The sequence below is a fragment of the Pongo pygmaeus genome, chromosome 19, assembly GCF_028885625.2.
Source record: "Pongo pygmaeus isolate AG05252 chromosome 19, NHGRI_mPonPyg2-v2.0_pri, whole genome shotgun sequence".
NCBI lineage: Eukaryota > Metazoa > Chordata > Mammalia > Primates > Hominidae > Pongo > Pongo pygmaeus.
Genome location: NC_072392.2, coordinates 101,368,663 through 101,379,070, shown reverse-complemented (window position 1 = coordinate 101,379,070; position 10,408 = coordinate 101,368,663). Strand labels below are relative to the sequence as shown.

Genomic DNA, 10,408 nt, shown 5'->3' with positions numbered 1-10,408 from the left:
CCCAGCCCCTCCCCAGCCCCTCCCAGCTCCTCCCAGCCCCTTCCCAGCCCCTCCTCAGTCCCTCCCCAACCCCTCCCCAGCCCCGCCCACCCCTCCCCAGCCCCAACCCCCTCCCCAGCCCCACCCACCCCCTCCCCAGCTCCTCCCAGTCCCTCCCCAACCCCTCCCCCGCCCCTCCCAGCCCCTCCCCAGGCCATGCAACCAGTGTCCACTTTCTGTCTCTGGATTTGCCTCTTCTCACCTCTTCGTATAAATGGAATCACACACTATGTGGCCTTCTGTGTCTGGCTTCTTTCACTGAGCATGATCTTTTCACGGCTCATCCATGTTGTCATATATGACAGAGCTTCATTCCTTTTTATTTTCACATAATATCGCTGCACAGATGTACCACTTTTTTGTTGGTTTGTTTGTTTGTTTGAGGCAGAATCTCACTGTGTCACCCATTCTGGAGGGCAATGGTGCAATCTCGGCTCACTGCAACCTCCGCCTCCTGAGTTCAAGCGATTCTCCTGCCTCAGCCTCCCGAGTATCTGGGATTACAGGTGCCTGCCACCACGCTCAGATAATTTTTGTATTTTTAGTAGAGACGGGGTTTCATCATGTTGGCCAGGATGGTCTTCAACTCCTGACCTCAGGTGATCTGCCTGCCTCGGCCTCCCAAAGTGCTGGGATTAAAGCGTGAGCCACTGCGCCTGGTAGATGTACCACATTTTCTTGTCTGTTGATGAACTTGGGGCTGTTTCCACTTTTTGGCTATTATGAATAACACCAGGTACAAGTATTACTGGGGACGTGTTTCTGGTTCTCTTTGGCTACATCTAGGTGTGGATCGCTGGGTCGTGTGGGAAGTCCGTGCCTGTTATCTGAGGAATGAACGGCTGTTTTGCACAGTGGCTGCACCCGCCCACGTTCCCACTGGTGGTGACAGGCTCGTTCCTCCACCTCCTCCCCAGCACTTGCCATCTGTCCATGAGGAGGGCGGTCCTGCTGCCGAGGACCCTCGTTCACGGGCCGCTCTTTCCACTGCGTTTCCCACCCCACACATCTCTGTTCTTTTGAGCTGGAACTCGGGGTCAGCCATCCGGAGCTTCCATCCACAGCTTCTCTTTGACTTTTCCAGGTCCACCTCTGTGCTTCTCCCATCCCTCTTCTTACAAAAGTGCCTTTCTGCTGCCAGTCTTGCGGCCACACCTGCACAGAACAACAACTTTTTCAGGATTCTTTATTAAAATAATAAAATGATTAAGCATAAACACAAAGAACATGCTTTTATGTCAAATATACTGCAATGGGTCACTATGCAAGCGCAGGTGAGGGCGAATGTTTTGTTCTTAGGTGCAAGCACCACATTCTCACAGACAGGCAGAGATGTTAATAGTTTAGACGAGCAGAGCTAATCCCTCCTGGAGCCCTGGCTCCCCCGGACCCAAGCTTCACAAAGTGCCTCTCCCGGCACGGCCTGGGCACATGAGTGAGGAAGAGACATCCCGGATGTGGGATATTCTTCCCCGGGAGCTCTCCCAGCCCCTCTGTTCCCACTATCTTACGCCCTTCACACTCTAGCTACTGCAGGGGCATCTCTGAGGTTTCACTGGCTGTTCATTGTGTCTCCTCCCCACACAGTAACCTCCCAGGCCTCCCCACCTCCAGCAGAACAGAACCCAACCTCCATGCTGGGTTCATGAGTTAGCTACAGCCGCAGAACAACACTTAGTGACTCACACAATAGTGAACATTGATTATCCTCAATGTCTTTGGCTCAGGGATTTGACGCTGCTCAGCTGAGCTTGTCTGCCCCCTCTCAAGGCTGGGGAGGCCTCGGTTCCCCACAGGGTGAGCCTCACAGGCTGCTTACAGGCCCTGCAACAGGGCAGCTGCTCCCCCAAAGTGAAGAAGAGAGTGCACCAGGCAGAAGCCATCCTTTTCTGACCTCGCCTGGGAAGTCTCAGAGCATCACTCCAACCATATCCTACTCACTAAAGGCAGGTCCGGAGGCACAGCCCGCGTTCAGGGGAGAGGAACTGGGCTCTACCTTTTGGAAGGAGGGCTGTCAAAGTAGCAGATATACTTTAAACCATCATGCCAGGTATCCAAGACCCCACAGCCTGTCCCAGCCCAACGTCCCTGTTGCCTAAGGAGATGCACAATGAACATTTGCTCATTAAAGTTTCTGACAGTCCTGCAGGTAAGAAACCTGTCTGATTGTGTCCAGTTCCAAGTTTATGTGCACATAGAACATGTACAGCAATATGTCCAAGGCCTTTGTTCGGTGTACGGTAATGAGGAAGCAGACGGCAAGCTCTTCAGGGGCAGAGCGCGTGTGTCATGCACACAACCCCGACCACAGGGCACACATGGGAGGCTTCCAAAACTGTGGACCAAATGATAACACCTCGATAATATACTTATTTCCTTTGCACATCAAGGTCAAATTCTAAAAGGGAAAATGTCTACATAACAGAGAGATTTCTAGGCTGTCCTTATGCCCAGAAGCCCACATTCTATATGGTAAACGTTGACTCCGATCAGGAAGCCCCCAGAAGGTTTTTGTAGCCAACTTTGACCCAGATGACGGACAGTTTCCATTGAAGGCACACGTCTTCCATGAACGCGGATGTTGTGTTAAGACGACACCTCCTGACACCCGCAGGCAGGGGCCCCTTGACCTCTCTTCTGTTGCTCTGTCCTCTGTGGGTCAGGTTGCTGGAGAGACAACCACCCATGCTGTGAGCTGCAAAACAATTCACCTGCGTGGCTTACAGAATCAGACTAGGCATGGTGGTTCAGCACTTCGGGAGGCCAAGGCAGGAGGATCCCTTGAGGCCAGGAGTTCCAGACCAGCCTGGGCAACATAGCAAGACCCCATCTCTATTTTTCAAAAACTAAAAATAAAATAAAACCACCTCCTAGACCTTGGGCACTAGGACAAAACACGAAAAGCTGGGATCTGCCGCCGCCTGCGGGGCAACCGAACTTGGCCTCCCTGTTTGGTGAGCCAGCTTCTGAAAGCTCAGTCTTCAGTTTCTCTTTGCTGCCCCTTCAGCGTCACCCTGTGACCTTCAAATGGTTTACGTCTGTCCTCCAAGTCCAGGCCCGCGTTCCAGGGGACCCATTCCCCACCAGGCTCAGCCTTTTCCAGACAGCACCTCATGTTGACGCAGGCCTTGTCAGTGCCTTTATTATCTGTCTCCAGTGATGTTCTCCCAGCTTGTCTCCTGACTGTCTGGGACAAGCCCTCAATCCTGCCCAGGCTGACAACCATCAAATCTGGCACCTCCAAATTAAGCCCTGGGGTGGCCATGACACTCCAGCGACAGTGCCTGCTTCACACCGCCCTAACCCGAGCAGGCTGGACAGAGGGGTGTGTGGCTGGGCGGACGGGGCATGAGTCTCTGAGGATGACAGGGCCAGTGGCCACCCCCAGCTCATGTGTGGAGAAAGACTCCTCTCCAGGTGACGGGGTGCTGCTTTCTGGACGGCTCCCTCCCCGGTGTCAGCGTGGGATACCCCAGGACTCCCGGCTGCAGCAGGGATTGGAGTTGAGCTGGGCCAGCGCTCCTGCGGCTTGTGCCTCCGAGCCTTCCTCAGGCTCAGCACCTCCTTCCTGCACGTTCTTGTCAGTCATCTCTATGTCCATCACAATTCCTCAGTGTTTGCCCACGGGAGCACCTGTCAGCTGCAGGAGGCCAACAAAGCCGCCCGGCCCCACGAGGCCTTGATGTCCTGGGCTCCCGGCTGCCCCTACAACCCACGCTCATCCTTCACCCACCTTTAATTTACTTCTGACACTGGGGTCTTAAGCCTCTGGCCTCAGCCACCCTGCAGCTCCGAGCTCCACGGCAACCCCAAGCAGGTCCCTCGATACCAGGAGGACCCGAGAGTGGTGTCGGGAGTGGCAGCTGCTGTAGAGACAGCCTGTGGTCACCCAGCTGCCAGGACGCTGGCCAGAGTCTGGAGTCGGCCTCCGGGGCTCACACCACCTCAGCGTCCTGCAAGCTGCACCGCTGGCCTCAATCTCACCAAAGCTCTGAGCCGAAGCCCTTGCCGGGCTCTGCAGTGCCGAGCCACCAAAGCTGCCGGGGCAGGCCCCTCTGAGCTCTGCCCAGCCCCCAGGACCGGGCGCCATGCCCTGAGCACAGAACAGATTCCCCCACAGGGCTGCAGGGAGAGGAAGCTCAGGGCTGCGACTCCACCCACAGGAAGGATGTGCTGGAGGAAGGTGTGGGGTGATGGTGGACCAAGTCCACCTCCATGGGCCCTGCATCGCCTCCCCTCCCCTCCGGTCCCGCCCAATTCAAACCTGCCTCACCTCAGACCCAACCAGAGACCCCTCAGCCCCTCCTGCCACCAAGCTGCCCATAGCCAGGCCCCGATGGCCCCACTGCCGGCTCCTGTGAGGCCACCACCCTCCCATATGGTGGCCCCTGTGGTACCCCAGCCCCTCAGAGAGACGCTTTGAAACAGGAACCTGGAGAGGAAAGGGCAGAGGCTGCACAGCGTAGGGCCCAGCGAGGCCAAGAGACTTGTCCAAGATGGAGCGGCCCGAGGGTGCGGCCCCGGCATGAACTGAGAAGCGTCTGAGCACCAGGGCCAAGCTCGTGCCCCTCACTCTCCCCACCGGGGGCGTCAGAGGAGGCTGGGTACCCACTCAGAAGAAGAATCACAAGTCAGTCACCCCCGGGATGCAGCCTCTGCCACCTGCCACGTGTCTCGCCGCCCCACGCACACAACCCACCACTTACACAGGAGGTGTGAGTCCACGGAGGCAAATCTGATTCTCCAAGGGACACCGGGCCCTGTGGCGCCAGCTCCAAGCAGTGTGGGCACCTCGGCACCATGCCTGGCTTTAGGCAGGTCGGCCGGCCATACCCGGGAGCCACACGAGGGCTGTTTTCACCCTTGAACTTCCAGCAAGCTCATCACCCAGCTCCTGACTTTGCAAGCTGTCTCCACCGTTGGGAGGAATAAAATCACCAAAGCTGAAAAGTCTTTGCCCACCACTGCCATACGTTTGTGATTTTTAATGACACGTGCAAACACTGGACAGAAGACCTGGTTCCAAGACAACCCACCTGGACGAGACTCGAAGCAACCATAAAAACCATAGACCCTGAGGTCTGACTGCATCGGCCCCTGTAAGATACATGCCGCTCCCCTCTGCGACGAATCCTGGGCTGCTCCGGTGTTTCGATGACATCCGGCCCTGGCCCCACGCACCAGAGACAGCACTTGCTTAAACCTAATACAAAGGGCGGACGCTGGCACCTCCCTCTCCCTCAGTGCTTCTGGGGGAGCAGAGGCCCTCCCACCCACCACCCAACTCAAATTTCTTAGGGAGAAAGGGTGGAAATTCCTGGAGATAATTACTGCGAGGCTTTGTGGTTGGGGTTTCTGTTGGGGCAGGGGTACTGACTGAGACGAGAACTTTTCTTTTTGCTATCCCTTCCCTGCCCTAAACCCCTGTTGTGAATCACACACATAAAAAATGTGGCCAGGCACAGTGTCTGACGCCAGTAATCCCAGCACTTTGAGAGACCGAGGCAAGAGGACCACCTGAGCCCAAGGGTTCAAGACCCACCTGGGCAATAAAGAAAGACCCCGTGTTGGCCGCACGGTGGCTCATGCCTGGAATCCCAGCACTGTGGGAGGCCGAGGCGGGTGGATCCCGAGGTCAGGAGATAAGAGACCATCCTGATAAACTAACACGGTGAAACCCCGTCTCTACTAAAAATACAAAAAATTAGTCGGGCGTGGTGGCGGGCGCCTGTAGTCCCAGCTACTCAGGAGGCTGAGGCAGGAGAATGGCGTGAACCCGGGAGGCAGAGGTTGCAGTGAGCCAAGATTGCACCACTGCGCTCCAGCCTGGACAACAGAGCGAGACTCCATCTCAAAAAAATATATATATATATATTGCCCCGGGGCCCCACCTGCGGCCATGTGGGTGCCTGTGCCTGTCCTGGGACCCCCGTGCGCTCCCGTGTGGTGCCTATCTCTGGGCTTCACGTTTTGAGTCCGTCGGGGGCTCCATCCCTCGCTGTGGCCGAGAGGGCTCCCAGCATGTCTGTGGGCAGCTGGTTTCCTCTAAGACGCCCCGGCCTGGGCCCCTCTGTGCTCCCCCCACCAGCGGACCTGCCCCTTCAAGGAGGGTTGCGGAGTCCTGTGGGCCGGAGCAGGGTTACAGCACTGACATCTATCTGTTTTCCAGCAGCCTGCGTGGCCCCTGGACACCCTTGGGTGCTCACGGCCAGCGTGAGGGAAACGCTGTGCTTGGCGGGACAGGCCAGACTCTCCAATGAATAAAGGGCAAAAACTGCACTTACCTTGGCTATGCAGGAAAAAATCAGAGCAAAACCTTCCCAAAAAACTGCAGGGGCCACCCAGGCTCCTGAGGACATTTCCTACCTGAGAGCGTGTGAGGCTCCAGGCCTTTCGGGTGAGCCCTGGCCTGGACACTGGCCCCTGGACACCGGCCCTCTGGCACGGAGAACAGGCTCGGGCACCCCACCCTGATGCCCTGGCCTGGGCCTCCCAAGGGAGCTGCGTGGGAAGCCCCTGAGCCTCCGAGTCAGCATTTCCATGTCCAAGGGTCTTAGCAGTAGCCCCGGCTTCTGTCCCTGCGATTTCATCCTGGGACTTCCTGGGCATCAAAGTGGGGCTGGAACAGGCCTGAGCTGAGCCCCCAGTGCCCAGAGCAAGGTGGGAGGAGTCCCTGGCCTCAGGGCCTATGCAGAGGAGAGTGGCCAGGGGACACCCTGGGCCTCAGCCCGCGTATAGCTACAGCTCTCCATTGTCCCTGGCCTGTCACACAGCCCCCCATTGTCCCTGGCCTGTCACACAGCCCCCCATTTCCCCTGGCCTGTCACACAGCCCCCCATTGTCCCTGGCCTGTCACACAGCCCCCCATTTCCCCTGGCCTGTCACACAGCCCCCCATTGTCCCTGGCCTGTCACACAGCCCCCCATTTCCCCTGGCCTGTCACACAGCCCCCCATTGTCCCTGGCCTGTCACTCAGGCCCCCCTGCCCCCGGGCCTCTGTCCTGAGGTTACAGAGATTGGCACCTGGCCTCTCAGGCTCCCGAATTCTAGTTTCCGTTTTATTCACATCATGGATTGGAGCTGGGAACAGCGGGCGAGTCCACACTCAGACACGCTCTGAGCAGGCCCTGCAGACATAGGCTGGACCTGGGCTGGGGCTGAGATGCGAAAGCAGCCCCAGGCCTGGTGGGAGGTGGGGGCCTCAGCAGGAGGCAAACGCTGGTCCAACATCATGTGGGCTGCGAGGCTCTTCCCCCCATCCAGATCTTTTCAGTAAACCAGGAAAGGCCTTTGCACAGTAGGAATGTTGCTAAGGGGCCGCACAGTCTAGGAGAAGCTCCCGGTACCAGCCTCGTGCCCCGCCAGGACCCAGGAGCACGAGGCCCCAGCTCACTGACACTGCTGGGAGTGTATCCAAAGGGAGAAGGAGAGAAAAAGCATTGTTTATAACTCAAGGAAAAAGAGAACCTAAAATCTCAACATCCATTGATTGTATTCACAAAATAAAAACCTTCACAACGATTAGCCTGACGTAAATCCACAGTTAAGGTCACGGAAGTCTGTCCACAAGATTCCATTTTAAAAATCAATCCAGAAAATTTTATATATATGTATAATGTGCTCCTAATTTGGAAAAGCCTGAAAACATACTGTTGTGTGCATAAAAGGAGAAAAGGTCCACGGTGGTATACACGAAAGGATGAAAACAGATCGTCCCTGGGTCATGAAAATCGGTAATTTCATCAGTGGGAGAACAATAGTTATGTTTATTTTGTGATTTTTAAAAAACAAGTCCCCCAAAATCTGTTCTCAAAAGTAGGTTAAAAGGGGTCCCACATCCCCAGCCCAGGACAGGAAAAGCCGCATTCCTCCTAGGGACACGGCGTCCATTTCCCCGGACGGAAGATTGTCGTCGGAGATTCGCACACCCACACACACGCACCCCTACACGTACGCACTCAAGGGCACACACGGGCACACCCCCACACACCCCAGTCAGGTCAGCATCCCACAGGAGGTCAACGCCCGGGGGTGGAGAGAAGACCCCTGGGGGTCCACACAGACTATTCCAGGGACCCCCTGGTTCCACAAGCTGGCAGGGACTTAGGGCCCCTCATGGAGGGTGTCGACTCCCAAGACCCCCCACAGCCTTTCCTGGTGTCCCCACCACACACCGCTGAGCACGGCCCAGGCCCCCAGCTGCAGACCTCGTGGCCTTTCCCCACGGGCGGTCCTGCAGACCCGGCTCCCGCCCAGCTCTGTACACACCTGGTGAGCTCTCTGTTGCGTTAGACCCTGAGAGAGCGGCTACTGTCTGGCTCCTTCTGCTTCAATATTCTGCCTGGCCACAGCCCTTTCAAAAGAAAAAGAAAGTAAATAAATCTCTCAAAATAGGGTCCATTCTGGGACCTGGCTGCCCTGCACGCACAGACAGGAGAACGAAAGGGCCCGCCCGGTGGGAAAATGGTTCCCCGAGGCCACCTCCCAGAGCTACGCTCCCAGCTCTGCCCCCGTCAGCCCTGCCCGCTGTAGGGGTGGAAGGCCGGGCTCTAGAACCCAGCTCCTGGCTCCAGGGAAACCACTGCCTGGACTGACCTGCCAAGAGGCCGTTTTCCCACAGGTCAGCGCTGGACGGGGCCGTCGGTGGGCTCAGGAGCCGGCATCCCATCCTCTTTACCGGACTCCTGCAGAGCCATGGAGCCTTCGCCCTCTTCTCTCGGGCAGCAGAAAAAGCTCTCAGGTGAGGAGAAGAGAAAACCTGCACCAGCCCCTCACTCTGAAGGAGGGGCTCCCAGAGGCCGACCCCAGCCCACCAAGGATCAGGGTTTGCAACCCCAGCCTCCGAAGGCTCAGCTCGTGGACTGAGAGGGCTACTCGCTTGTTTGTCTGTTGTCAGGGAAAAGAAACTTGGACTCGGGATGGCCAGGCTAGAGAGACCCCCCAGTCCTCCAAAGAGAAAAAATTCTGAACAATCAACTATGGGGAGGATGGCGTCGGGAGAGCACATACGGCTTGAGGCTCTTTCCAGCGGAAACCCCGGGTGTGATATAATGACCGGCTCCCCCAAATCCTGAGTCCAGGGCATTGGACAGGAAACATAAGGACATTTTTGAAAGAATGAAAATGTGTGTTTTGCTTTGAACAGAACAAGACGTAAACGTTCACAGCCACATTATTCACAACAGCCAAAAGGACCGTTGCCAGATGAGTGAATAAAACGCGGTCTATCCACATGAAGGGCCGTTACCCAGCCCGGAAGGGGAAGGAAAGTCAGACGCTTGCTATGACACGGATGAGCCCTGAGGACACTGTGCCGAGGTAAATAACCAGACACATAAGGGCAAATCCTGCTGATTCCACTCGTACGCGGTCCCTGGGTTGTCAGCTTCATGGAGGCAGAAACAGAACGGTGGGTGCTGGGGGAGGGGGACTGGGGAGTTCGTGTTTAACAGGGACAGGGTTTCGGCTACGGAAGATAAAACATCCTGGAAATTGACAGTTACAGTTAATGTGAATGTATTTCATGCCACCGAGCTGTAGACTCGAAAACAGTTAAGATGGTAGAGTTTGTTTTATATATATATATACATATTACACAAGTTAAAAAGTAATTTTTACAACACATACAACATGACCCCAGTGATGCGAGCACACACATAAACAGACGTGTTTGTACACACAGAGAGACACACAGACGTGTGGCTTAAAGTTCTGAAAGAAATGCCCGGAAGGCTGACGTGGTCTTTGGGTGGGGAGATAGCGCAGCCCAGCGATAAGACCCCTCCCCCATGGCGTTGTTTCCCTGCTGGAGACTTGCTGTGATTTCCAAGTTTTCTAAAAGGGGCAGGCAGCCCTTTCACAATGGGCCGAAGTTATGAAATGTGCTTCTTCCCCCGCCTGCCCCACTTGGCCTTTCGGCCTCACTCCACACAATGGGGTCGTTCAGCCGCCCTGCCACGCTGCCACGCACTTGCGGCCACGCCCTGACTCCTCAGCCATCGGCCAGGACAGCGCCGCCCACGCCCTCGCCCGGCCTCCTTCCTCCTCCCCCAGGCCAGCGCCCCCACGGTTGTGCCCCACCCACGCCCAGGCATCCCTCAGTCCCGTGCAGGACGGTGGGCACCAGCCGCGCCCTCCCCTCCTGAGGGTCAGAGACGGACTTTGCTGTCCTCTCAGCTCTCAGTAAAGTAAGTGGAGTCGGTGGCATCCACCGGTTAGTTATGCCGTGTTCCCCCAATGCATAATTATGTCTCTTCGAGGCACATTCTTGGTGCACGGCCATGCCTCTCTGCCAGAACCCCAGACGTCTCCCTGCATTCCTGGGTGGTGACACCACCCCGCAGCCTGGTGTGTGTGCTCAGCCAGATGT

General features: G+C 56.5%; 1 long non-coding RNA gene across 1 annotated transcript; it reads right to left on the bottom strand.

Annotated features, from left to right (window-relative positions):
* Positions 1 to 339: 339 nt before the first annotated feature.
* On the bottom strand, positions 340 to 9,357 carry LOC134738670 (uncharacterized). The gene is made up of 3 exons (XR_010124585.1): positions 8,635 to 9,357; positions 8,308 to 8,392; positions 340 to 1,194 (listed from the first exon to the last, which is right to left on the bottom strand). It is a non-coding gene; the product is annotated as an uncharacterized LOC134738670 (long non-coding RNA).
* Positions 9,358 to 10,408: the final 1,051 nt, after the last annotated feature.